This window comes from Triturus cristatus, chromosome 7 (genome assembly GCF_964204655.1).
Source record: "Triturus cristatus chromosome 7, aTriCri1.1, whole genome shotgun sequence".
Classification (NCBI taxonomy): domain Eukaryota; kingdom Metazoa; phylum Chordata; class Amphibia; order Caudata; family Salamandridae; genus Triturus; species Triturus cristatus.
Window position 1 is genome coordinate 107,178,462 of NC_140590.1, and position 26,556 is coordinate 107,205,017.

General features: G+C 42.7%; 1 long non-coding RNA gene across 9 annotated transcripts in view; it reads right to left on the reverse strand.

Moving 5' to 3' along the window:
* The window catches only part of LOC146808945 (uncharacterized), a 588,451-nt gene that overhangs the window by 178,908 nt on the left and 382,987 nt on the right, over nt 1-26,556 (reverse strand). For 7 of the 9 annotated variants that reach the window (XR_014966289.1, XR_014966287.1, XR_014966288.1 and 4 more), the window contains one exon: nt 20,730-20,843. This is a non-coding gene — a long non-coding RNA (uncharacterized LOC146808945). The remainder of the gene's footprint in view (nt 1-20,729; nt 20,844-26,556) is intronic. The other 2 variants (XR_014966293.1, XR_014966290.1) reach the window with 1 other exon arrangement.

Genomic DNA, 26,556 nt, shown 5'->3' on the forward strand with positions numbered 1-26,556 from the left:
GCTCTGCAGCCATTGATAATGAAACCAAACACTGTAGACATTAATATCGAGACCAGGATCTGAAGCCATTGATAATGAAACCAAACACCGTAGACATTAATATTGAGACCAGGCTCTGCAGCCATTGATAATGAAACCAAACACTGTAGACATTGATATCGAGACCAGGCTCTGCAGCCATTGATAATGAAACCAAACACTGTAGACATTAATATCGAGACCAGGCTCTGCAGCCATTGATAATGAAACCAAACACTGTAGACATTAATATCGAGACCAGGCTCTGCAGCCATTGATAATGAAACCAAACACTGGTGACATTAATAACGAGACCAGCATCTTTAGCCATTGATAATGAAACCAAACACTGGTGACATTAATAACGAGACCAGGCTCTGCACCCACTGATAATGAAACAAAGCACTGCAGGCATTAATAACGAGACCAGATACTGCCATTGATAATGAAACCAGACATTACAGACATTAATAACGACTAACACTGTAGACATTAATAATACACAAGACAAATCCATTGATAATGAAACCAAACACTGGTGACATTAATAACGAGACCAGCATCTGCAGCCATTGATAATGAAACCAAACACTGTAGACATTAATATCGAGACCAGGCTCTGCAGCCATTGATAATGAAACCAAACACTGTAGACAATAATATCGAGACCAGGCTCTGCAGCCATTGATAATGAAACCAAACACTGTAGACATTAATATCGAGACCAGGATCTGTAGCCATTGATAATAAAACCAGACACCGTAGACATTAATATCGAGACCAGGCTCTGCAGCCATTGATAATGAAACTGAACACTGTAGACCTTAATTACGAGACCAGCATCTGCAGCCATTGATAATGAAACCAAACACTGTTGAAATTAATAGCAAGACCAGGCACATCAGTCCTTGATAATGAAACCGAAAACTGTTGACATTATTATCGAGACCAGGATCTGCAGCCATTGATAAGGAAACCAAACACTGTAGAAATTAATAACGAGAAACACTGTGAACCTTAATGACGAGACCAGACTCAGCAGCAATTGATAATGAAACCGAACACTGTAGACCTTAATAACGAGACCAGCATCTGCAGCCATTGATAATGAAACCAAACACTGTAGACATTAAAATCGAGACCAGGATCTGCAGCCATTGATAATGAAACCGAACACTGTTGACATTACTAAAGAGACCAGCGTCTGCAACCATTGATGAGGAAACCAAACACCGTAGACAATTTTTTTTTCTTTTTTAATATCTTTATTGGTATTTTACATTAACATGACTGTTATTATTGATTCGTACAGATATATTTGGAATCGGACATCGGAAATACAGACCCATGGTCAGAGTAGTGGTATATCGCACAATAATATGTAAACAACACAATATGCTGTACACCAGTACAAACAGTTATATCTTACATGAGAATATGTGCCAATGCCTCTGCATGCCATTGCTCACAGTGTAATTGCATCATGCTTTTATCAAATAGTGTCGATGTTGTTCACGTCTCATTCTTGACACAGCTCATCTAAGCAGCCCTGACAGGGTTGCACGCATATGTACTGTATGCTTACAAACTGTGACAGTCGGGTCTTATCGTCTATTCCCTGCTTAATAGGAGAAAGGACTTGTGTGACGATAGAGCACAGATAATATTCACCCATTAACACCAATAAATCTCATTTTCCAAAAACATTGAAAATAAACTGAAACTTAGAACCTATAAAAAATATCTGCCATCCATGAAATACAAACAATATTTCTAGCGCATCACTGAATTACAAAAGAAGGAAAAATATTACTATCAGTACATTTCCGCCTAGCCACAAGTCTGGCGAATAAGTGAGATAATGTACACAACAAGGCACATTAGTTTGCCAACAACTAAGACTGTCATGCTCAGAGGCGGGTGAGACACTAGTGGCTATCTAAATCAGGCTGGGGGAAACAACACTTGCCCAGTCTATGGTTTTTGGGCCGTGTCACCTCTCCCTGACCAAGAGATGTGGGTCTGAGGGGTGAGTCACTGATTTGCAGATAATGTGAATGTCAGCCGCTATCTGGTTGCCAGCCTGCAAGGCACCCACCAGTGCGTCCCAGCTCTGTGAAATGGGGAATTACGAAGCCCTGCTGTCTCTTCCTTATGTAATGCCGTACTTTCTGCCTGTGCCCATATTGCGAATGAACGCTTCCAGCTAAGTGTCTCCGGTGGGGCGGCATTTTTCCATTTTTAGTTATGAGACATTTGCTGTATTGACGCCCAGATCACAGAACCTAGATGTGACTTTAGACTTCTTGAATCTGCTGTAAAGCCCTAAAAGGCAAACCCTCCCATGACAACGGCATCACCGTATTTGTACATGTGGCTAGTGTTGTAACTACTGCGCACCAATAACTCTATAGGAATGCACAAGTCCACAGCATGGGCAGCAAATCTGCATCATGGTGCTGACAGCGTGGACATGCAAAGGTGGCGATGTGGAAATACCTATTTATCTTGTCTGGTGAGAGATATGCCTTTTGTATGATATATGTTTGAATGAGTTTGAATCTTGAGTTCCTGGGTATTTTCCTAGTGCCTGCTAATATGGCATCCCATTCCTTGTCCATCCAAGGCTGACCCCTGTCTCCCTCCCACCTTATTCTAAGTTGCTGCATCGGCCTCTGCGTGTGTGTGAGAAGCGCCTCCGCCAGCCAGTGTACCACGTGTGACCCCGCACCCATTACATGTAGGTATTGTACTAACAAATGTGTCGGCGGCTCAATTGTTTGGTCCCCCCAAATAGCTGTCAAAGCCTTCAGGATGGAAGTGTGTAGCAGAAATTGACCCGCTGGCAAGTCATTGTCCTCGACTAGCGTCTCGAATGGTATTAATGCGCCGTCCCTGTATAAGTCGCCCAATGTGTCAAGCTCCGCTGCGTGCCAGGCCGCCAGAGCCGCCTCCGGGGTGTCCAACCTGCCTCTTGGCGTCCCCAACAATGGCAGAATTGGAGCATAAGGAGGTGTCTTATGGGTGAGATATAAACTCCTTTTGTTGCATTTATGGGCCAAACCCAAGTGTAATTGTGGCGGCCGAGGGAGTTTAGCGATGGGGTGGAATAGGTGACAAACCTGAGAATGGGTCCAGGGCTGGTGCATGGTAGCTGTATCTTCCAGGCACCTGCCATTCAGCCACTTCGTTGCCCATTGCAGCTGGGCAGCCAAATAGTACAGTTCCATTTTAAGGACAGATAATCCGCCCTGGCTAATGGGAGCATACATTTTCCATAGCGCAATACGCGGTCTTCCTTTGTTCCATATCAGGTCCCGGGATAGTCGCTCCAGGTCTCGAAATGTTTTCGGTGGAATGTAAAGGGGGAGGTTTGAAAAATAGTACAGCAGTTTAGGGAGGACTATCATTTTCAGCAAGGCAATGATTGCCCATCACAGTTAACGGAAGCGTCTTCCAGAACTGCATTTGGGCGCGTAAAGCTGATATCGCTCTCATCAAATTACCATCCATTAAGTCTTCCGGCGAGCGGTATATGAAAATACCGAGTATGTGAATGTGGTGGGGTACCAAGTATGGGGCACGCCATTCAAAGAGACAGCTACTTCTGGAACGGTGGCACTGAATGAGTAGATTCCCGATTTAGCCCAATTCACCCAGAGCCCAGACTTCTAATCGTCCGCGTACAGGGAAACAGCATATATCCCATCTCCCAACTGTATCCCCCATTCCTCGCCGTCTCTCGGGAGCAGCATCGCCAAAGTCTCCATGGCCAGGGATAACAGCAACGGAGAAAGTGGACAGCCCTGACGGGTCCCCCGCCTTACCCTAAAACAGTCTGAGATTAACTTACAGGTGCGAACTCGGACTGAGGGCCTTTGGTACAAAAGGCGAACCGTATTTAAATAGTATTCCCCTAACATATATTTGCCCAGAACAGAAGCCAGATAGGGCCATTCCAAAGAATCAAAGGCCTTCTCCAGATCTAGTACAGAGGCCAGGCATGTGTGGCGTACTGTTGCACTTTAAAGGATCTCCATATGTTTAGGGAGGTACAAACACCGTAGACATTAATAACAAGACCAGGATCTGCAGCCATTGATAAGGAAACCAAACACTGTAGACATTAATAACAAGACCAGGCACATCAGTCCTTGATAATGAAACCAAACACTGTAGATGTTAAAAACGAAACCAGGCACATCAGTCCTTGATAATGAAAGCAAACACTGTAGAAATTAATAACGAGTAATCCTGTGAACCTTAATATTGATACCAGACTCTGCAGTCATTGATAATGAAACCAAATACTGTAGAGTAGACATTAATAACTAGACCAGGCACATCCGTCCTTGATAATGACACCAAACACTGTAGTCGTTAATAACGAAGCCAAGCACATCATTCCTTGATAATGAAAGAAAACACTGTAGCCACTAATAACAAGAACAAACTCTGCAGCCACTGATGAAACCAAACACTGTAGGCATTAATAACAAGAACAGGCACATCAGTCCTTGATAATGAAACCAAACAATGTAGCCACTTATAATGAGAACAAACTCTGCAGCCATTGATAATGAAACCAAACCCTGTGAACAATAATAATGAGACCAGGCACATAAGCCCCTTAAAATGAAGCCAGAAATTTAAACCAGACACCACTGCCGTTAATAACAGCAGACAAAATACTGCCGCCATCGAAAAAGACTCTTCAGCGATTGATAACAGAAGACACTTCAGACACTGATCGCAAGACCAAACAGTGATAACAATGATAATAAGACCAGACACTGATGGACGAGTTCAGTCACTGACAAGACTGCCCTATAGATGATTCAATGCTACTGATAACAGACACAGCAGCCACTGATAATAAGATTAGGCTCTGCAACCGTTGATAGCAGAAGATGGGACACGACATAAAAAAAAGTCACCGGTCATTAACCAGATACAACAGCCTTTGAAAATGAAACAATATATTGATGCCACGGAGAGGAACAGCCAAGACCCTGCAGACACAGATAACAAGTGCAGACATTGATAACAAGACTTTCCTGCAGGTCCTGATAATGAGACAAAGCACTGCAACAAAAAAAACCAGATAGGCCACTGGCAGCAATACCACGCTGCAGACACTCTTAATCAGACCAGATACTGCAGCCAGTAATAACAGCATCAGACACAGCAGCCATTACCAACACTGATAGCGGAACCAGACACTGCAGCCATTAAAAAAGACAGACAAGACAATGCAGCTATTGATAACTACATCAGGTACATCAGATATTGATAAGGAGATTAGACACTGGAGACATTGAAAATAAGAGCAGACACTACAGCCATCAATAATGTGATTAGACATTACAGATCCCATAACGGCACCAGACACTGTAGGCACTGATAACAAAAAAACACTTATAACAAGAGCAGAAACTGCAGACAAGAGTAACAACTTACAAGGCACTGCAGTCACTGAGCTCAGCGTTCACATGCTACACTAGACACTTCAACTATTGATAACAAGGAGATAGTGATACTGGAAGAATGCGCTAAAGACCCAATAATCATATTTAGAGATCGTACACTGCAGAAATTCTAGTCATATTTACACAACAGACATAACAGAATCAATGCTACCAAGAACCAAGACTACAGAATCAATACGGACAATGATCCCTGACACTGCAGAATCTTTAATCTTCTTCGGAGAGCCGACACTGCAGAATCCATAATCATTATTAGAGAGCAGACGATGGAGAATCAGTGAAGATAGTGAGCTCTGGCACATTAGGATAAATTTAAGAGAATCTAGAGATCAGACAGCCAATGGTCACATTCAGGCAGAATTATCACACAAACTAATTAGTAATGCTACAGGGTGATCAGACACCGCTAAGTCGCTGCTTGTATCTTTGAATTACATACAGAGATCGTAATTAAATGTATCGTATCAGAACAGCTATAGGTTGCTAACAGTGCACTGTAACCAATAACTGCACTGCCTAAAACATACGCAGATAATGCATTTTACATCAGTGCATCTTAAATTGTACATTAATGTGGTTCGAATTTTAATTATCCGAAGCCTAATGTGTGAATAGTCTATTACCTCAATTCTTTTAACTCAGTTCTCAAGATTGTGACTTATAAATGGATCATTTAACTTAAGGACGTGACCCATCATGGTGGTCTGCCAAAACAACTGGGATCATCTACCATGAATATGAGAAACTCTCCTTAATTTCAACATCTACATGTATAGTATTATTGGCAACATTCAGGCAAATCGATAATAATAATGTTAATCATTGTGAATACTATCATTATTGCTACAATCAAACCATTTAAAATAAGTCATACAGATTGCATCAGACGTCAAATTAAGTTTAATTCTAATAAAAAGTATGAGCATATATAACACTACAGTATAGCTAAAATAATTACACATTTCTATTTCTATAACGTAAACCCCTTTTGTGTATGTTCCTTTTCATGAGATATTTCCAACAATTAACCTAAAATTCATGATACCTGCAATAAGAAATCAAACTTTCTGAGGTCAACTTAACGTAGCTCACAGCAGGTAAAATAACTTTCATCTTACATGTGTAAACTAAAGGCTGCAAAGTTTACAACTATTCTCAGCCATCAATTTCATCATTTAAAGAAAACATAGGTATTTGGTTAACCTTTAAATTGATATGTTTATTCTTTGATGCCTGATACTTGGTGTAAGCCTAAACCATGATTGGTGAAAAACAGGGTCAGTCTACAGAACTTTCAGAAACTCTGGGACCTCAGAGTGAACTATATTGCTGTATAAAATAACAAGTGGGGTGTGAACAAAAATAATACTTTATTTGATAAAAAAATATGTGTGTGTATATATATATATATATATATATATATATATATATATATATCCAAATGAAAGGTTGTCCACAAACAGAGAGCCAACTCAGGTAAGTTTTCTTAATCACGAATTTACTTGTAGCAGCAGACTTTGCAATGCAAACAAGAGCACCTTCAGTGACGCCAGACGCGTTTCGGGTAAAGTCTCCCTTCCTCATCACAGTAAGACAGTCTGGTTCTTTTCTTTTTTATCAAGTACTTTATCACCTCAGTGGGCGTGGCTCGCTAAGCCTTGTGGTTAATTGAGTTTTTTAGCAGTTAATTTTGCTCTCTGAGCTCGTCTCTACTTTCCACATACAAAGTTATAAAATGCCTCAGTAGGTCGATGTTTGAGGTCACATCACTCAGGCTGCTTTGTTTTGCTGACAAGTTTGGAAAATACCTCCCATTAAAAGAAAAGAACCAGACTGTCTTACTGTGATGAAACGCCATTGAGGAAGGGAGACTTTACCCGAAACGCATCTGGCGTCACTGAAGGTGCTCTTGTTTGCATTGCAAAGTCTGCTGCTACAAGTAAATTCGTGATTAAGAAAACTTACCTGAGTTGGCTCTCTGTTTGTGGCCAACCTTTCATTTGGATATATATATATATATATATATATATATATATATATATATATATATATATATATATATATATATATATATATATATATATATATATAATAAAAGCAGGACATACACACCACACATATACAGAGAAGATAGTTATAATGACCAAGAATTATATAAAAGTTCGAATTTTAAAAATAGATAGCAGCAAGAATGGTAATAATGTGACAAAGAAATGAGTGTTACTGTCAGAATCTAAGATGGAGGCCCAGAATTATAAGGAGACCAAGAGAGTGTAAACATTTCATTAAAACAGCCGTGGGGTGGATAATAACAGAAGTTCTGAAATGTGTAATATAATATGTCATACTGGCATAGTTAAAACGGTTTATGAACAGGAGAATGGAATAAATGTACAACATAATTTATCCATGAGAAATGTTTGATTCTACAAAACTGAACAGAAAATGTGTGCTTATTCAATAGTTAAATCAAAGAGAATTTTCAAAAATCCTTGTAACATAGGGTACCCGAATAATACCTTATTTCTACACTACGACACAAATTTAATACATCATATATTGTCACCGAAAATGCAAGCACTGCAGATTAGATTTCAGCCGTTTGACCTCTCGAACAGTAAAATCCAGTCCAGTTTTAGAATATCCACAATTAAAATTCCTGAAGAAAAAGTACATATGATTTTTTTTTCTCAATTCTATTTTGAAAACCATGGTGATTTCTAGTATATGGTGGCTCAAAGATACAAACACAACTAAAGCTATCCTAATGTATATATACTGTAAATAGTAATGTTATTTCATCAGCACGCATTACTAAAACTAACTTTAGGCCCTAAAAGTACTGTCAATCTTGTTAATGACGATATATGCTACTGAAAATGTACTAGGTGATATAAGTAAATACTTTACTCTTCTGATGACTACTTTACTCAAAATACTGAATATACTTTTGAAAGGTAAGGTTAATATCAGTGATGGTCACTCAATTTACCAAAATAACATCAATCTTATATTAACATCACAGACATTATCAGCGATATTATTCAAGATGCAGTATAAATATTCTTCATTACTACACTCCAAATGTCACTTTAAAATTACAAAGAATTTGAAAATGAGTAACATGTTTAGTGTGTTCATTGTGTATTGACATATTTACACTGTAATAAAGCTTGATTAATGGTAATACACTTAAATTTGCCATTAAGCGCTGGAAATTACCCCAATTATAGTCATATTGTAAACACATTGAATATCACTTTTAATATTCAAATGTTCTAAAATACTCCGTTAGTGACATTAATAATATCCAACACCCAAGCTTTACTGATTAATGTTATAGAACTGACATTATAATCTGGTGCCAGTGAAACAGTCCACTGTGTAAGGTGCTCTATGCTAAGAGGGTTGAGAGATGTCTAGGTCACATGTTCAAATCTTGGCAAGTTTAGCCCAGGTAAGTACTAATCACAGAGGATGCAAAGAAGACCTTAGGTAGGTTAGAGGACAACGGGCTGGCTTCTTGTCTGGATAGGCTGAGGAGACCCTGGGCACCTCTTATTATACAGCACACAATCTTCTTATAGTCATACAAATTGCTGTTACACTCAAATAATGATTTTAAGTATTTGTTATACACTTTCAAATGTACAACAGTCAGGAAAACGTGCAGCCTCTTAACTAATATATTTGGAAAACTGTAAAATAAAATTAATCATTTGGTGAAAATATTGTTTTTAAAGAATTGAGAAAGAACTTTGCAAGCCTTAGGCAAAGCCATGATATATTTTCTCGGTGAAATAAAGGGGCTGGTATGAAAACAGTGTCCAAGGCTTCTTGCAGCACCCAATGCAGCCATGGCTCTAAACAGCCTGCCATCTTTTTGAGGTCAAAAAAATAAATAAGCACTCATGTTCATGTTATATGTCAAAATGTTCTTTGTACAATGCTGGGAAATCAGTACCAGATTCTTGGAGCGACAACGATATGGGGATGAAGTAAATGTGAGCTTTGGGGTGGAATTAGGAGACACCGCAGCAGAAAGCTGGAGAGGAAAGCCATTGATTTGGAGCCCTAATCTAGTACAGGTTATAACCCATCCCTACCTGGTTTTACCTTGAAAACATACTTCCTTTTTCCACTGAAAGCAGAGACCTACCAGGAACAGATAAAGAAAGACAACCTCACTGCTTGCTACATTGAAGACATCCTGACTGCCTGAGACACATTTTTATAGAGACCCGTCTCCAGCGCTATTTTGAATTGTGGGGAGCAAAGTTTGCTTCCAGCCTCTTTCTGACCCAAAGCATAAAGGCCAGGCCATCAAGCGAAGTCTGCTTGTACTGGTGAAACTTCCATCTTTTTGTGTGAGAGTCCATCATGTCCTGGTAACAGAGGTAACTGTTGCCACCTGGACCAAACCACATTTCTTCAGGCTGCTCCTATGAAACATTTCCCCTGTGAAGAAGGTTTTGAGAACAAAGGTAGCAATTGCCACCACAGAGAAATCTCATAAAGAAGTTACAACTGTCTGTTTTGCAGTTGACCTGTACTTAGGCTGCTAGAGGCATGCTTGAACTAGTGCCTGAGCGTCCAGTCCTGGACATCAGAATACTTTGTCGCAAAGCTATTCTTGATATGCTCTTTGCTTAATTTTTTCTTGTGGGCGGTACACATGTTCTGTTAGTGCCAAAAATGAATGCAATTCTGCACAGTTGAGGTGTTTAGGAAATAAAATTTTCTTTTTGTACAAAACTTTGTCACCAACAATCCTTTCATTTTTCTAGAGCGTTAGGATCTCTTTATGATCTCTACTTTACATTTCCTTCACGTTTATGACATTGTACTAATTAAATTCTTATTGCTTTCTTAGCTGTATTATTATTCTGATTAGCAGCTGCATATGTTTCATGTGCATTCCTTGGGTAAATGCCTTCCTGCGTGAGTCAAGGTACCAAAGGTGAGCCAGGGAATTTTTAAATAAACCACTGCACGTTTTAGCAGCCACTCTGTTTGGGCCTTGTGGGATCGCAGATACAGCTCACATCTCCAACCCAAATCTCAAGCATAGTTGAATACTATGGTGGTCATTTATTGTTCCCAAAACATATACAGGACTCAGGACATGAGTCTCCTACACAGGAAAATACCATGTTGATCAGAAATGTTGAAACCAAGAGCAGGGCCGCATAGGGATACTCCACAATCAATCAATAAATTAGAGCTTGTTATGTGTGACTACTCACCTGTGAGGATCTCAAGGTGCTGGGAATTCAGGTTCTGATGGGTCTTGAGATCCTTCCTGAATTGAGTCAGCGACGCGGATAGCCTGAGGTGGAGAGGCAGGGTGTTCCAGGCTTTGGTGGTGAGTTAGGAAAAGGATCGCCCTCCGGTCCTGGTCTTGCAGATCCTAGGGACGGTGGTAAGGGCCAGTTCAGGGGAGCAGAGGTGTCTTTTGAGTACGTGGAATGAGAGGTAGTGGTTGAGGTATGCTGGTCCAGCATCATGTAGGCTTTGTAGGTGTGTATGAGGAGCTTGAACGGGACTCTTTTGTTGACTAGGAGAAAGTGGAGTTCTTGCAGGTGCTCGGGGATGTTGCTGCGGTGGGAGATGTTGCTGCGGTGGGGGATGTTGCAGACTAGTCTGGTTGCTGCATTCTGAACGTTCTGTAGCTTCCTGAAGAGTTTCTGGGTGACGCTTGAATAGAGTAAATTGCCGTAGTCGAGTCTGCTGCTGATGAGTGCATGGGTGACCGTCTTTCTGGCCTCAGTGGGGATCCACCTGCAGGTGTTTTGAAGGAGGCAGAGTGTGGAGGCATGATGAGGAGACGGAGTTGATCTGGCGGTTCATTGGGAGCGAGGTGTCTAGAATGATGCTGAGGTTTTGTGTGTGGTCGTTGAGTATGGGGGGGGTTCCTAATGCGGCAGGCCACCAGGAGCCTTCCCAAGCAGAGGTGCTGGGCACCAGGATGAGGACTTCAGTCTTGTCAGAGTTGAGCTTATGGCAGCAGTCTCTCATCCAGACAGCGACTGCCTTCATCCCATTGTGGAAGTTGTTTCTTGTGATTGTGGGCTTGTTGGTAAGGAGAGGATCAGTTGGGTGTCGTTGGCGCTGGAGAAGATGTTGAGTCTGTGGTTTCTGACTATTGATGCAAGTGGGGACATTCAGATGTTGATGAGGATGGGGCTCAGGGAGGAGCCCTTGGGGACTCCACAGCCGATCTCTGTGGGTTCAGAGAGGAACCACCTCTAACTCACTGTGTTCTGCCAGTGAGAAAGGAGCGGATCCAGTCCAGTGCTTTATAGTGGATGTCAGCATCATGGAGTCTCGTGCTTAGGGTGCAGCGGGAGACTGTGTCGAAGGAGGCAGAGAAGTCCAGGAGGATGACGGCTGCTGTTTCTCCCTTGTTGAGAAGGGAGCGGATGGCATCGATGGCGGCAAGGAGGGCGGTCTTGGTGCTGTGGTTGCTTCGGACGTCGGATTGAGAGGAGTCTAGGATGTGGTTGGCTTCGATGAACTCAGCGAGTCGAACATTGATGGCCTTCTTGATGACCTTGGCTGGGAAGGGGAGCGGGGAGATGGAGTATTTGAGGTCTGTCGAGACGGTAGATGATTTCTTCAGGAGGAGGTTGATCTCGGCGTGTTTATAGTCATCAGGCTAGGTGGCAGTCTCGATGGAGCAGTTGGTTGTGCAGCGCAGCTCGGGTGCAATGGAGGTGGCAGGTCTGCGGGCACGGGTCCGAGGGTGCTCCTGAGTCGATGCTCTTCAAGGTCTTGAGTGTCATCCGTGGTGAGCGGGGTCCAGTTGAGCAGTATCTCCGGGAGGGCGTAGTCGTTGCATGTGGCGGTCGCTGGATTGGTGGGCAGATCTTGGGTGTCGAAGCTGTTCTAGATCTGCTTGATCTTGTGGTGGAAGTAGGTGCTGAGTTTGTTGCAGAGGTTTTGCGAGACTGTTGCTTCTGTGGTTTCGCTGTTGGGATTGGAGTATTTGTATGCATCTTTGGTGACTTTGTATGTATGTATGTCTTCCCCTAAAATGTGAAAGAAACAATGTGCAACCAGTGCTCAGCATGAATGCAAAAGAAGAAATGAAAAAACTGATAAAAGGAAAAACAAGCATTTGCAATGCAATCGGTCGCGCCTTTAGGACCCTATATGTATTTAGCTATGCAGCACATTAGCCTGGGTGCTGAAACATCTACTGTTCTTTAACATGAATGGAAAGTAAGCACCAAACTGCGTGACACGCCTGGTATGGGAACACTTTCAGCAGGAAATGGTATAGTCTAAAACCCCCTGTTTTAATATAAAATCAGGGCCTTCAGTGGTCATATCACTGAAAATACAAGATTTGAAAAAAATACTACTGTCTACAGGTGCTCGGGGAAGGCAATTTCTATGCACTGGAATCTAGAGAATGCTAAAGTGATTCTGGTATTTATGTTTTTTTAACTCTGCTGGTGGTTTTCTATCACGAAAGTTAAATAGTTGAATAGAGGCAGTTGCCAGAAATATTAAAAAAGGAAAGTCCCTCAGCCGAAAGCAATTCTGGTATTTTACTGACCTCTGCTGGTCTTTTTTCATCAAGACAGTAAAATAGAGGCAGTTGAACAGAAAAAAAGTCCCTAAGCGGAAGCAGACAAGTCCTAGGGCTAATCTCCATAGCCCACAAAGTACATACACATATAAGTAAATACTAAATTATATAAGTATATACTAAAGAATATACAAGAGGTCTTGAATGCTTGACCTAAAGAGAAAGAGGATTTCTTTTGTGTTTGTGCCAAATGCCTTAAATTTACACCAGAACTGATGATAAGTGTGTTTGTTTATAAGGCTCTTTTAATTTATATCTTAGGATATTTCAGTTTACAGAAACAAATAATAAATATAACATCAGACCCTAGAAAGGCCTCCCTTTTTGCAATGCATTTAACAAACACATGATTTGTATATTTGCTGTTGAAGGTTGAACTTGGCTCTTTTCAAAAGGGAACAGAAAAATTATTAAAAAGGTTTGAACTACTTAAGAAAATAATTAAGCAGCAAATTATGTGAAGGACGGCAAGGGCAAAGTGCATTTCCATTATCTCAATTTGGCAAATTGGGGCTTTCAGCTAGCTACAGAGCCTTCTGAGGAACTCAGGAAGAGCTTATTCGACTGCTGAGCAGGGATGGAAATCTAAAATTGATTTTTATTTTACTAAGTGTGCAGTGCTGTAGAATATGATATATGTGCTCATAAAAATAACAGTATTTGGTGTTCTAGCTCAGTGAATTATTTTAGGTAAGACAATGAATATATGCAAATAATAACAGTGATGTTAGATGTTGGAACGAAACACAAGTTAACTTTAAAGTGCAAAAACCACTGAAATACCTCATTTATAATAAACTAACTAAAACTTGCAACCCCATCATGGACCGCCTATGACCTCACATATTACAACATTCATGACCAGGGCCAAACTGGCCTACCGGGCGCCAGGCATTTCAATGGCCTGGCAGGATGGAAGCGGGTATCCCTGCTGTGGGGGCCGGTTTTGTTGTAGAGACCTGTCGGCCTTGTTCCTAATTGCAGAAACAATTACAACATGGTTTTAAAGTACATTTTAAGCACAAAACGCCCAGTAGCCAGTCTGGCACAGCTAAAGAAATGTTAAATAACATTGTTGATTATTTTAAAATAACACTGTTCAAACTACTACTGACATCAACCAATGAATGGGGCAGTATGCTATAGGCTTTGTGAATGAGGAGTACTCCAACAACCTAAATCGATGGGTGTACTCTTATAAGTTTTCAAACTATGCAATAGAAATTGGATATTTAAAAAATGAAGCACTTTTAATGGATGTCATTGTCTTTGTGTGTTTGTCCAAAGGATGGGTACAGTGGTGTGGGTCACGTGCATAGAAATGGCCGCTAAACATCACTGAACAACAGACACTTTGGTAAACCTTTGCAGCAATGGACTAAAGGCTGAGTAAGTATTTTGTTAGGTGGGCTATCAGGGGAGAGCACATGACCATAGATAAGGCATTTCGAAGATCCACTGCTGTGCATGGCCGAATGTCAGGCATAATGGGGGTTGGCCACATGCAGAGGGTTGGATGCCTGGTCCGGCTATAGAGCAAGCCCACTGCCCAACCCCTATTCTATGTTGGATCCAGGGTCTGGTGTGACACCAGGCATTGCAGACAGCCTCCAGTGTGTATGTTCAAAGTCTGTTCATGGCGGGGGTTGGCTGTTTGGTGAGGGGAACTGCAGACTATGGCCACAGGTTAAGCCATGGGTCAAACATGTCCTAAGTATGGCTGAAGATGATGAACAGTGGAGGGCTGATGCTTGTGGAGGGTTGGGTGCAGGGCCTTGCCGAAGCCTAGGAACCATATCAAAGTCTGGCATGGACTGAACGCAGGGTCTGGACAGAGGCTATGAGTGATGTCACCAATGATTTAATTTAAACTGTTATGAGCGAAGTAATATGTGAGGTCATAAGCAGCACAAATTATAGACAGGTCATTATAACCGATGTATGTCAGTGTTTTTTTTTTTTTTAACAGTAGATCGTTGGGTTTCATTTCAACACCTAAACATAGTTTCACTTTAACTGTTGTTTATTTCACTGAATTTCTGTTTGTTTAGTTTTTTTCACATAAGTTATGGCTTTAGCACCTCACCAAATCATAACATCATATGAACCGTTATTTTTTTCAATGAAAAAAGGTTAAAGTAATGTTACAGTTTGAGATATGAATATATTTTCAATAAGAAACAAAGGTTAAAGTAATGCTATAGTTAAATGAAATTTTAATTGACAACATAATGCTTTAAACAAAAAACCCAGAAATTCACTAGTTCTAGTTATCTCAAGTAATTACAATGTGCACCCCCACCATGCACAGTTTTCTTTTCGATAATGTAATTGCAAATGTGGCAGTGATATTATCAATGGTGTCACAGAAAATGTCATGAGTGATGTAATATGTGCAGTAATTAGCAGAGCATGGCGAGGTCGTGAGTTATAGTTACCTTAGGGCACAACTTACAGCTACTTCAGATATCTATTACCGGTGAATTTCTGTAGTTTGAGTATACAACTTTACATTGCCGCTGAAAACCTCACCTTCCTATAACATTACTTTAAACATTGTTGTTTTCTGTGAATTTCTATGGGTTTATTTTATTACCGTTCATAAAGCCAACCACCCACCGGGCAAGACTGAAGGCCGTGTGCGGCGGGGTTTGGTTGCAGGGCCTGGCATTTAACCAGGCCCTGCTGCCATCCCCCACAGGCAGCCAACCCCATGCAATGCATGGCCTTCAGCCGTGCACTGCGTGGGTTTGGCCAAAGGGCCTGACCTGCAGCTATGCTCTGCATCCAACCCCCCCCCCCCTTACGCAGTACGCAGGCATTCAACTCCCCCCGTAGTCAAACAACTCTCTTTGTTTCTCCTGGATCTACAGAAACACCCAATGACACCTCTGGCTATTCTAAACGAATCCACAGACCCAGAGCAAATCCTCAGAGGAGTCACACTGGGGATGGGGGGGGTTCTCAGAGGACCCTCCCAACAAAGCCTTGGGGGTCAGGGTGCCCATACCCTGCTCCTTATATCATATTTTCTTTTATTTTTCAGGACTTGGGGAACTAGTCTCAGAGTCCTAAAATGGAGACCGCAATTTTTCCTTCAGGTTGCGGCCAGCCAATCACAATGCGTGGTTGAGCACACGGATCGTCCACAGTGATAAATATACAAAGTTTTTGAGCATTAATTCCTCAAAAACTACTGAACAAATTTACACCAAGTCACAAAAAGTACTCTATCTGGACGAAGATCTAGCTTTCTGCCAAATTGGGTGTAAATCAGTTCAGCTATTTGGGATATAGCTGTGTCTAAAGTTCATATGGAAAAATGAATGAAGAAAACGCTTTTTGGTACTCCCCTCACTTCATACTACTATCACTCTTGGAGCTTTTTTAATTTCAATTTGCTTTTTGAAGATGAACAGGCTTTTTTCATTTAGTTGTACTTTAATTGTTATGAGCTCCATTTTGTGACAATGCATTTCAATCTGAATCAAGTCTCAATTTCAGTAATAACTGCTAGAAACATTTAGTTCATGTTATAGTAGCCAATCAACCAGGATTGACTAGTCCCTTTAACCTGATCAACCAGAGCTTATCAAAATACCAAATATCCAGATATACCCACGTTTTTAACTCCTTCGTGCCCAACCTGAACCCTTCTTTAAATGCTCCTAAAGTTCGAACTTTTTGGCAAATTTGATGTGATTCTGATCAGCGATTTTCTTCTTTATTGGAGAGTGAAGTTTTATCAGGGAATTAACATGGGTGATCACACTATTGGGACCTGCCCATTTTTCTTGTCCCGCTCTTGAAGGATTGTGAGAAAGTGGCTCTATATATACTGTTCCCAAATAGGTACAGTGTGTACAGAGTCCACAGTCCCCAGAGGTTAAAATTAGATATAACCTTACTCTCTAAAGTGGTAGCTTGGTCAAGCAGTAAGGCAGTATCAGAGGACAGTGTAAAGCACTTTGTTGTACACACTCAGTCAGCAAATGGTTTCACACACTCAATAACTGAACTCTAGGCCAATGGTTTATAAAAATAAATATATGCTTGTTTTATTTTAGAACCAACAATAGTTATTAAAATATACTTTCTCAGAATGAGATGCTTTAGGTAAATACTTTTGCAATATGCAATTGGCTTTTGTAGATAGTTACAAGTTGTTGCAATAGGCAACACAATAATGCGTGGAGTTCAATGGAAGTTTCAAGTTATTTGCAACAAATTACTTTCAGGATTACTTTTGTAACTCCAGGACTGGATCCTAGATTCAGTCCTGGGACAGTTCTTAGAAACAGTTGATAAAAGTCGACTTAGTTACTGTTATGATTTTTAGGCAATATTTTGCTATTTTAAAAGTTAACAGAAGAAATTTCATAGAAAACAGTCAATGATTCCCTATGGAAGAAAATTCAAGTTGCAGGTATAGTATGTTCTTGTTACTTTTGTAATCCAGTACTGGGTGCCTAGACTCAGTACTGGGACCTCTACCTAACACAGGTAAGTAATTAAGTTTTCACATTTAGCACAATTTTTAAAGAATATTTGAAGTTTGCAAAAATCGACACTTAGAAGAAATTTCACAGAAAAATAGTCAATGATTTCCTATGGGAGAAAATTGGGTTACTGGTAAGTACGGTTGTGAATATTTTTCAGGGTCAGTGCTGGGCACCAAGATCCAGCACTGGTAGCTCACCTAATAGCAGGTGAGTATTTTCGTTTTTGTTACTCGGCTGATTTTTGGTGAATATTTTAAGTTTTAGAAACTCCACACTTAGAAGAAACCAGTCAATGATACCCTATGGAGAAAATAGAGTTATCAGCTTTTGGGTAAGTACTCGACTGGCAGAGTCAAGGTTCTGGGCACAGACTCAGGGGTCTCCCAGGGTTAGGTAGGTACAGTTGTTACACCCTCAGTGGTGCAGGGGCAGCCGTGTGCAGAGTGAGTTAGGCCCAATGTTATCCTATGGGAGGCAGGGGGCCTTGGATGGTGGCTGCTGACTAGCAGGCCATGCGGCTGTGGGAGATGGGCTCCTGGCCACTTGCTCAGGGCAAATGGGGAAGTAGATAGGTGTAGAGGTTACACTGCCAGGGCCACTCGGGCGTCTGGGTGCAGGGTGCTTTTGAGCCTTCGGGCGCGCAATTGATTTCAATGGGAAAGATCCTGGTTGAAAAAAAGGCTGCAAGCTCGGGGACGAAGATTCTTCAGGTGCCACCACCACTTCGAGAGGTAAGTTGGGTAGTTGGAGGATAGGTAGGTACCCCGGAGTTGGGCACAGGGGGCCGCTGGTGCAAGGGTGCCTTTCGGTGTCGGGAAATCTTACCCTCTGTTGATCGCAGTTGGGGGGGATACCTGGTTCGGAGGCTGCAGGCGTCGTCAGGAGCATCGAGGGAAGTCCTTTGGTGCCGGACTCGGGGTCACAGTCGCAGGGGGGTCATCCTCGTGGTCTTTGTTCACTCTGGCACAGGCCAGGCTTGGCGGGTGCAGAGTGTGCAGGGTTCGCGGTTCCGGGCTGATGCCAGGGATTAGAAGCTGGTTTTGAGCAGATCCTCTGCTCATGGGAGTCCCAGGTGCTTAGAGCTAAAGGGTAGCCAGGTCCTCCGGGTTTTGTGAGGTTACTGGCCACAAGAGGCGCCAGGATGTAGCAGGACCAGGTTCGAGGGTCGACAGGCCGGTAGGGCTTGGGCCAAAGCAGTTGGTGTCTTTCTCTTCTTAGCAGCTGCACGGCAGGTCTTCTTTCTTCTTGCTCTTCTTTGTATTTTGGAATCTGGAATCTGAGGAAGGAAGGTTCAGGGTGCCCCTAAATACTAGATTTAGGGGCGTTAAAGGTAGGTAAAGGGCAGGGACCAATGGGGTACACCCCCTATTCTGCCACTCTCCTGTGGGAGGGGGGGCAGGGCCTCCCATCTTCAAGATGGCGAGTGCCCGGAGATGTGCTTCACCTTGCCTCCCCCACCTGAAGGGTGGGTTTGGCAGGCTGGCACATCCCCTGTCCTTATTTGGGGTTTCCGGCCAGGCTTCCCACCAGAGTGGGGGCTGCAAGTGGCCTGGGGAAGCTCACAGAGGCGGCATGCCTTTGAAGCTTCCTCCTGTCCATCCTGGGGGAGGAGACCTAGCACCTCGCCCAGGATGTGCATTGTTGCAGGCCCAGGAGATCAGGGGCTCTCTTACCCAGGGGTCCAGCAACATGTCTGCTGTGTGGCAGCCTAAGCAGCCTCCCAGACCACACGTGGATTGTAGGTTAGGTTTCAGGGGGCATCTCTAAGATGCCCTCAGTGGTGCTTGGTACATTAAATCCCACACTGGCATCAGTGCGGGTTTAATGTGCTGAGAAGTTTGATACCAAACTTCTCAGTCTTCAGTGCTGCCATTATGGTGCTGTGGAGTTCGTGTTTGACGCGCTCTCAGCACCATGTACTCTTAAATGGCAGCACTGCACTTACAGTGCCCAGGAATGGACCTGGGTACTGTAGGGTCACAGGGCTCATGCTCCTGTGCCCACACCACTGGCATAGGGCACCCAGCTAGAGGGGTGGCTGATGTATGCCAGGGCAGTGTAGGTGGTGGGCATGGCACACAGGGATGTGTGCCATGTCGACTCTTTGTCTAGTCTCTGTTTTGTCTAGTACCCAGACGCTCAGCCTGGAAGGGCAGTGTGTGTGTGTGTGTGTGTACAGGGCCTCTAAGGGTGGCACAATGAGTGCTGCAGCCCCTAGAGGCCTTCCCTGGTCACAAGGCCCTGGGTACCTAGGGTACCATTTACCAGGGGCTGACATGTGGCCAGGGTTTGCCAATTTGGGTGTGAGGTTTTTAGGGAAGGAACATAGGCCCTGGGCACCTGATTGGCAGGAGTCCAGGGCACACTCAGTCAAAGTACATTCAGCAATTCAGGAAAAAGTGGGGGCATACCATGCAAGAAAGTTGGCACTTTCTCACAAGGATCACCAGAAAACATTCCTTGAAGGAGCAACTTTTATTTCTGGAAAGTATCAAGCAGTGTCGTCAAATGGCACCAAAGATATTAGTAAAAGAAAAAATGCTCTTCCTATGGAAACTCTGACCTAACTATTGTCATTGAAGATGTCACGAGGGATGTAGTGTGCAGTAAGCAGTGCATGCTAGGGACACATGTTATAGTTAGCTCATTGAACTGTAACTGAAAATTTCAGTGATTTTTCAGGTTGGAAATGTTACTTTATGTGTGACTTAATTGCCTAAATATAGCACCACTTTTATCTTTGTTTTATTTACTGAATACAATCATGCACACACACATACAAATATACAGGCACACACACAAACATACACGCACACAAAAATGTAATATTGATGGGGAGCAGTTAGTTACATGGCTCGCTATCAAGTCTCCAGGTTGTCTAAAAGATTTACTTTGCTGGGTTGCTTTAGAATTAATTTACCGTCTTGAAACAATAATAATATTTCTTGCCAGTGATCTTTCTCTCTCTCCTAGCACTTTGAGAGAAAAGAAACTCGGATCATGATAAATCGAACATTAAATTTACAGTACACAAACATATCCATCCACAGAACTAAGGAAGATTGTGTACCAACGTTTAGGTTAAATATTCCTTGAGATCCACTTCAATTTTTTGACACTTACCTTACATTTCTCTTGGGTACAGTGGTGCCCCTGGGGGTGTACTGAAATACAGCTGGTAGTCTCCAAGTGCAGGACTTAGAATCAACGTTTCTTCTGTAATTTCCAAAACAATACCTACAAAACAGACAAACCCCAGAAAAATTGAGAACTGACATTGAACGTAATGTTTAAACAACTTTTGAAAACAACCAAAAGAGATTTGTGCCACCTCACTGACCTCAAATAGTATCACATATGTTAAAAGACTAGAAGGGTATGGAACAAACAAGACAGAGAGAAGAAAAGGTGTATGGAGATGGGTGGGCATGCTACAGAAATACAAAGAGGAGGGGGAATTGAAAGAGAGAAGGAAGAAATGGGGAGAAGCAAGGAAGGAGAGACATAAAAGAGATGGAGGCAAAAATGGAGGACATGGGAATGGACACTGGTATCAGTAATGACTGGTTGCAATAAAGGCAAACAATGACCGCAGGAGAGAGAAAACTGGAGATCATGAAAGACAAAGGATAAAGAAACAGGGTGCTTAAGAGAGAAAATGGTGGAACATTAGAACAGGAGGGGGAGCTCTGAGGTGTTCCTGCATCATATGTGAGTAGAACAAATAATGATATTTGTTTTGTTGCATTCTGGTACCTGTAGTCCTGCATTTACAAATGGAAAACAAGACCTCTATAATTCGCAGAATGCTGGAGAGAGATTTAGAGCATGAAACACAAGAGAGAAAGGCATACAGTAAAGGTAGGAAACAAATGTGAGGAGCAGGAAATAAAGAGTGAGAAGGGATATTCGAATGGCAGGACGGGGGAAAACGTTGAGCAGCTACCGAGAAAAGGGGATGGAATAGAAAACGAAGGTGAGAGAGACAGGAAGGGGTGAGAGAGAGAAAATGGAGTCCAGGAACACAAGATCAATGAGGGGGACAAAAAGTACAGGAGACAGAACGTGGGAAGCTGGAATCCTACAGACAGCGGAAGACAGGAAAGGAAAAGAGGTAAGATGGACAGCAAGGAAGACAGTATAAGAGGGCTGAAAAAACATGTAAAGAAGGCAGACAGTAATAACAGGAGAAAGAAGATGTAAAGAATGGAGAAAGAGGAACCCAAAGATCAGAGCAGAGACGAAGAAACAGAACAAGGAGGGAAAAGCAGAGGAGATGGGGGAGCAAGAGAGAGGCAGCGGCCATAGTTTTAGAAAGCAATGAAACACAGAAGGGATGAAACACCCTCAGTATATATCTTCAGGAGTAAGCAAGCATTCACCCGTGCAGCATGTAAAAGTATGCATATCGGGCTGTATGTACCATTACTCTAGAAAGAACTTCCCTGACCGACAGGCTGGGGCGGTGTGTATAAACAGCCTCAAAAATCATAAATATAAGAAGTGTGAGGCTGTTCTAGGGCACAGAGTGCACAGACATGTCAAAAAGGGAGTAGAATCTATGCAGGGGCACACACTCTACTCACACCGAGCAAGCACCATACAAGGAAATACGCACAGGGAACAAGTCCTAAATAAAACAAGCATTGGCATAGCCAATAGGTCTCGCCTTTGGGACCTTATAAGTGTTTAGCCATGCAACAGTTGCATAACTAAATACTGATAAGGTCCCAAAAGCGAGACCTATTGGCTATGCCGAGCGGCCGCGAAAGTGAAAGTAATCGCAGTCAAGCGCGGCGTGCGCGCAAGCACACATGGACTGTAGCTCTAGGCTGGCCTGGTAGCACTTTTTGGAGCCTTCTCAAAAAATCTCGCCAGACCAGAATTACTTGAAATTTGGCAGAGAGGTAGTCCTCAGGTCAGGGATGTGCCTTTTGCAGGTCTGGTGTAAATCTGTTCAGTATTTCCTGAGAAAATAGCATTTAAATCAATATATATATCTATAGGCGCGCTCCGAGCGCGTACCGTAAGCTTACCGTACGCGCACGCTGCCGTGCGCGAGCGCGATTCCGATTGGTTGTTAGATCTTAGTAAACATTCGAATCGGTCGAAACCAGGAAGTGTCGGCCGCCATTTTGTCTCTCGCAGTCTGAGGGGGTGAAAAACAAAGGTGAATAACGTGAAAAGGGGGCAGGCTGGACAGCTCCTGACCCCCTAGCCTTGGTCAGGGGGTCCCAGAAGGACCCCCAAGGGCAAAAATGTATTTTCATTTTTTTACAAAAAATCGCGGAGTGCGCGTAGCGTGCGCGCACGGTAGAAACGGAAAAATTCCGCGATCCACGTAACGTGGGCGCGCGGTGCGCGAAGCGCACCACGAGCCCACAGCGCGCGCATGGTGCGCACACGGTGAAAAAACTTAAAAATAAATAAATAAATACATAACTTAGCATTTAAAAAACCGTACAAATTCACTGAAAAAACCATAGGTTTCACACACGTTATAGTTAGGAATTAGCATTTAAAAAACCTTGCAAATTCACTTAAAAAACCATAGGTTTCACACATGTTATAGTTAGCTGGGCATTTCACTCGTGAAAAACCATTTAAATTTCCACGTTATAGTTAGTGCAGGCAACTATAACTCACGCGACCGCAATCCTCTGTTGATGCTAATACTGTATTTAGACACTTATTTACCCATGTCTTCTTCCATTAATTTTTAGCTATACATATATTACAAATATTTTTTTTTCAGAAAAACACATATGTCATCAGTGATGTAATATCTGACGTCATCAGCAGAGGATTGCGGTCGCGTGAGTTATAGTTGCCTGCACTAACTATAACGTGGAAATTTCAATGGTTTTTCACGAGTGAAATGCCCAGCTAACTATAACATGTTTGAAACCTATGGTTTTTTAAGTGAATATATATATATATATATATGTTTAACATGTCTATTCATAAATACATTGTAGCACATTTCGAGTATACAGGGAAACCCTCCTGATTTAGGCAGAAGATTCACACTTTTTTAAGCTACACATAAAACAATGTTGCCTTTTGTCAGCCTAAACTTCCTCTACCCATAGTGCTTTATAAGAAAAAATAGTGATAATTAAATTGTTACAACGCATACTCAGGGGTAGTAAGCACTATATAAATGCTATTTGTTTTGTGTAAATAATGGGAAAGGACAACACATCTGACATTCTTAGGGCGCATGCATATCTCCTAAACAGAGCCTGAAAAAGTGAAAAGCTGCCTCTCTTAACTACATGTGAAGTGCTAACAAGGTGTGAGCCTTTGTTTCCCCTCTGATGCAGTTGCTTCCATGTGTAAGGCTCCTGGTGCTGCCAACCAGGAGATTCGAACAAAAGGAGGATGATGACCCCTCAGATTCGACCTTTGTTATGGGCCCAGCAGGAATCTTAACTAAGTAAGCCCCGTACCTGCCTGCATGTTGTTGGGGATCTGGATCGAAAGCAGACAACTTGTCTGCTGAATGTGTCCCGGTGTTTGCAAACTACAGTGGGCCGAATTCAGCATATTTTTCAGTGGGGCCCAACTTCTTAGGAGGGTGGACGGCGTCCACCCGTGAAAATAGTGGGTGGACGCCGTCCACCCGCGTGTACCACCGACTTGTGCCCTGAATACGCAGAAATAGCTCATGGGAATGGTTGAAGTAAATATGGCTGCTTCAACACTTTACATACATCACTTGCTTTAAATGTCCATTCTATACATGACTAATCTGCTAAACATGTAAACGTCTGAAATTATCCCTATTGTGTTTCGGTTACAAATAAATCAATTTTCCGTACTGTGCCATTGATTTCTGGCGAAGTCACGGCATTTCACGTAATTAAAAAATACTGTTATACAAATCGATACATTAGTGAGAAGGCCATTCTCCACCGCCCTTCACCCGGTTGATCTACATCAGAATGCGTGTGCCGCACCGCTGCAGCCTCTGTGCATGTCCGAACGTCAAATCCACATCTGCGCATGCTCCAAAGCACTGGAACGAAACGCGTCTTCTGCGCATGCGCCCACAATAAGTGTCTATTTCTGCGCATGTGCTTGTGGTCGGAAGACGAGCAGTCAGGCGTCAGCTCATCTCCTTGTATAGACGTACAGCCGGACTCCTCCGGAGACGCAGAGAAGGTGGGAAAGGCACACGGGCAGTGTCCCGGACGTCACCATGCCCTAAACCCCGAGGCAAGAGCTCACCAGTTATAGATTTCTCATAGCCGTCACAGGCAACATTGTCATATTGGGACCAACAATTAAAAGAAATGCAGCCGGGCACCCAAAACAAGGGGGCCACATTAGTTGATCGCGACCGTAAGCGAACCGTTGCTCAGCTAGAACTGGCGCCTAATTTATGGCAAAATACGTAGCAAAACACGCTCTTTCGCAAGCCCCTGTTTGTGTCTCTATCAGCCCTTCTCATCATTGACCTTCCTCATCTCAGCCACATTCTTATCCCTTCTCTTCACCCCTTTCCCTTCTGCTCTTCATACTTTTCCATCTTCTGAACCCCCTCTGTTTTCTCAATTCAACTTATCTAGCTACCCCTTTTCTCCCTTTATCCTTGTTTCTCCATTTAACACTTGCTTTATTTTCCTCTCCTCCTTTTCTGAGTCCTTACCCTTTGGCTCCTCTTATTCCTCATTTTCTTCCTTTCTGCCTTCACAGATCATGTTTTCCTCTCAGTCCTTCAACCCCTTACCTCTCTTTCCTGTCATGAAACCTTTTTACCCCCTTTGCTCTTTTCTTCTTTTCCTCCATTCATGCCCTCCTTCTCTCCAATCAGCATGTATTTTCCTACTACCATTTTCCTCTCATGCCTTCAGAACTCATTCACTCTTCTCAGCTCTTATCTCGGTTTCCTCTCTTCAGCTCAGTTTTACATCTTCTCTGAGCCTTTTGCTCTTCCCCAAAGTAGCCCTTTCCCTGGGCAAAGCCAAATTTGACGCCCTCTCACGAAAGAAAAACAAAAAGCAGACAAGCCTTCAGAAAAAGTGTTTGAAAACAGAGAGCTCCAGCACCCCTCAAGAGATCCCACCCTGGGTGTGAACCCAGCTCACACATGCTAAAGGCCGGCTCTGGCTCTTCCAGTGGCTGAGGGTGAGCTGTACCCGTTTTGCTCATAAGCCTTGACCATGCGTTCAAGCTTTCCTCTTACCTGAGGGTGAGCATTTTTTCATTATCACTTCACAGGACACCATGAGAGGGCTGACTCATAAGAAGACATTTATGGGGCTAGTGCTCGCAAAGCATATTTATGGGGTTTTGTACAATACCACCAACCTCCAAACCAAGCCCCTAGGCTCGTTAAAAGATAAAGCTCTCACCGGTTAGTTTATCCAATATTACCACTTGTGTAGCACCAAGTTCCATTCCATCTGCCACTCCTATGGTAAGCCTCTAGCACTCACTACCATTACCTTAGGAGAGTCAAGGCTAGAAAAGGAATTACTTGTTTATTCAATTGGACTAAAATGGTATCTTAGCACCAATGGAAACTACAGTATTCACCAGGGATACTCAACAGGTCACTGATTACCCTACTGCCCAGAGAAAAGGCCTTTACCTTTCAGTATTGGAACTCTTAGAAGTAGGCTTAGTTCAATTCCAGTGCTGAATCTCCTTAAAAATAAAAAATAAAATCCTTTATAGGGAAGCCTAACAAGCAGGACAGTTCATTAGGATGGGTAGACACCACAAGATGTGGAAAGACCCCACCACCACATTTACAACTAGATGGGGCACAGGCAGTATGAGTTAGGCATGAATGAAAATAAGACTTTAAACTAGTTCCTGTAAGACCACCATACACAAATATGCTGGTATTAAACGCTGTATTAAAATCACAGGCAGGGCCTCAAATACAGCAATACTTCCCTGATGATTGCAGTCCATGAGCAGCGCCTCCAGAAATCCC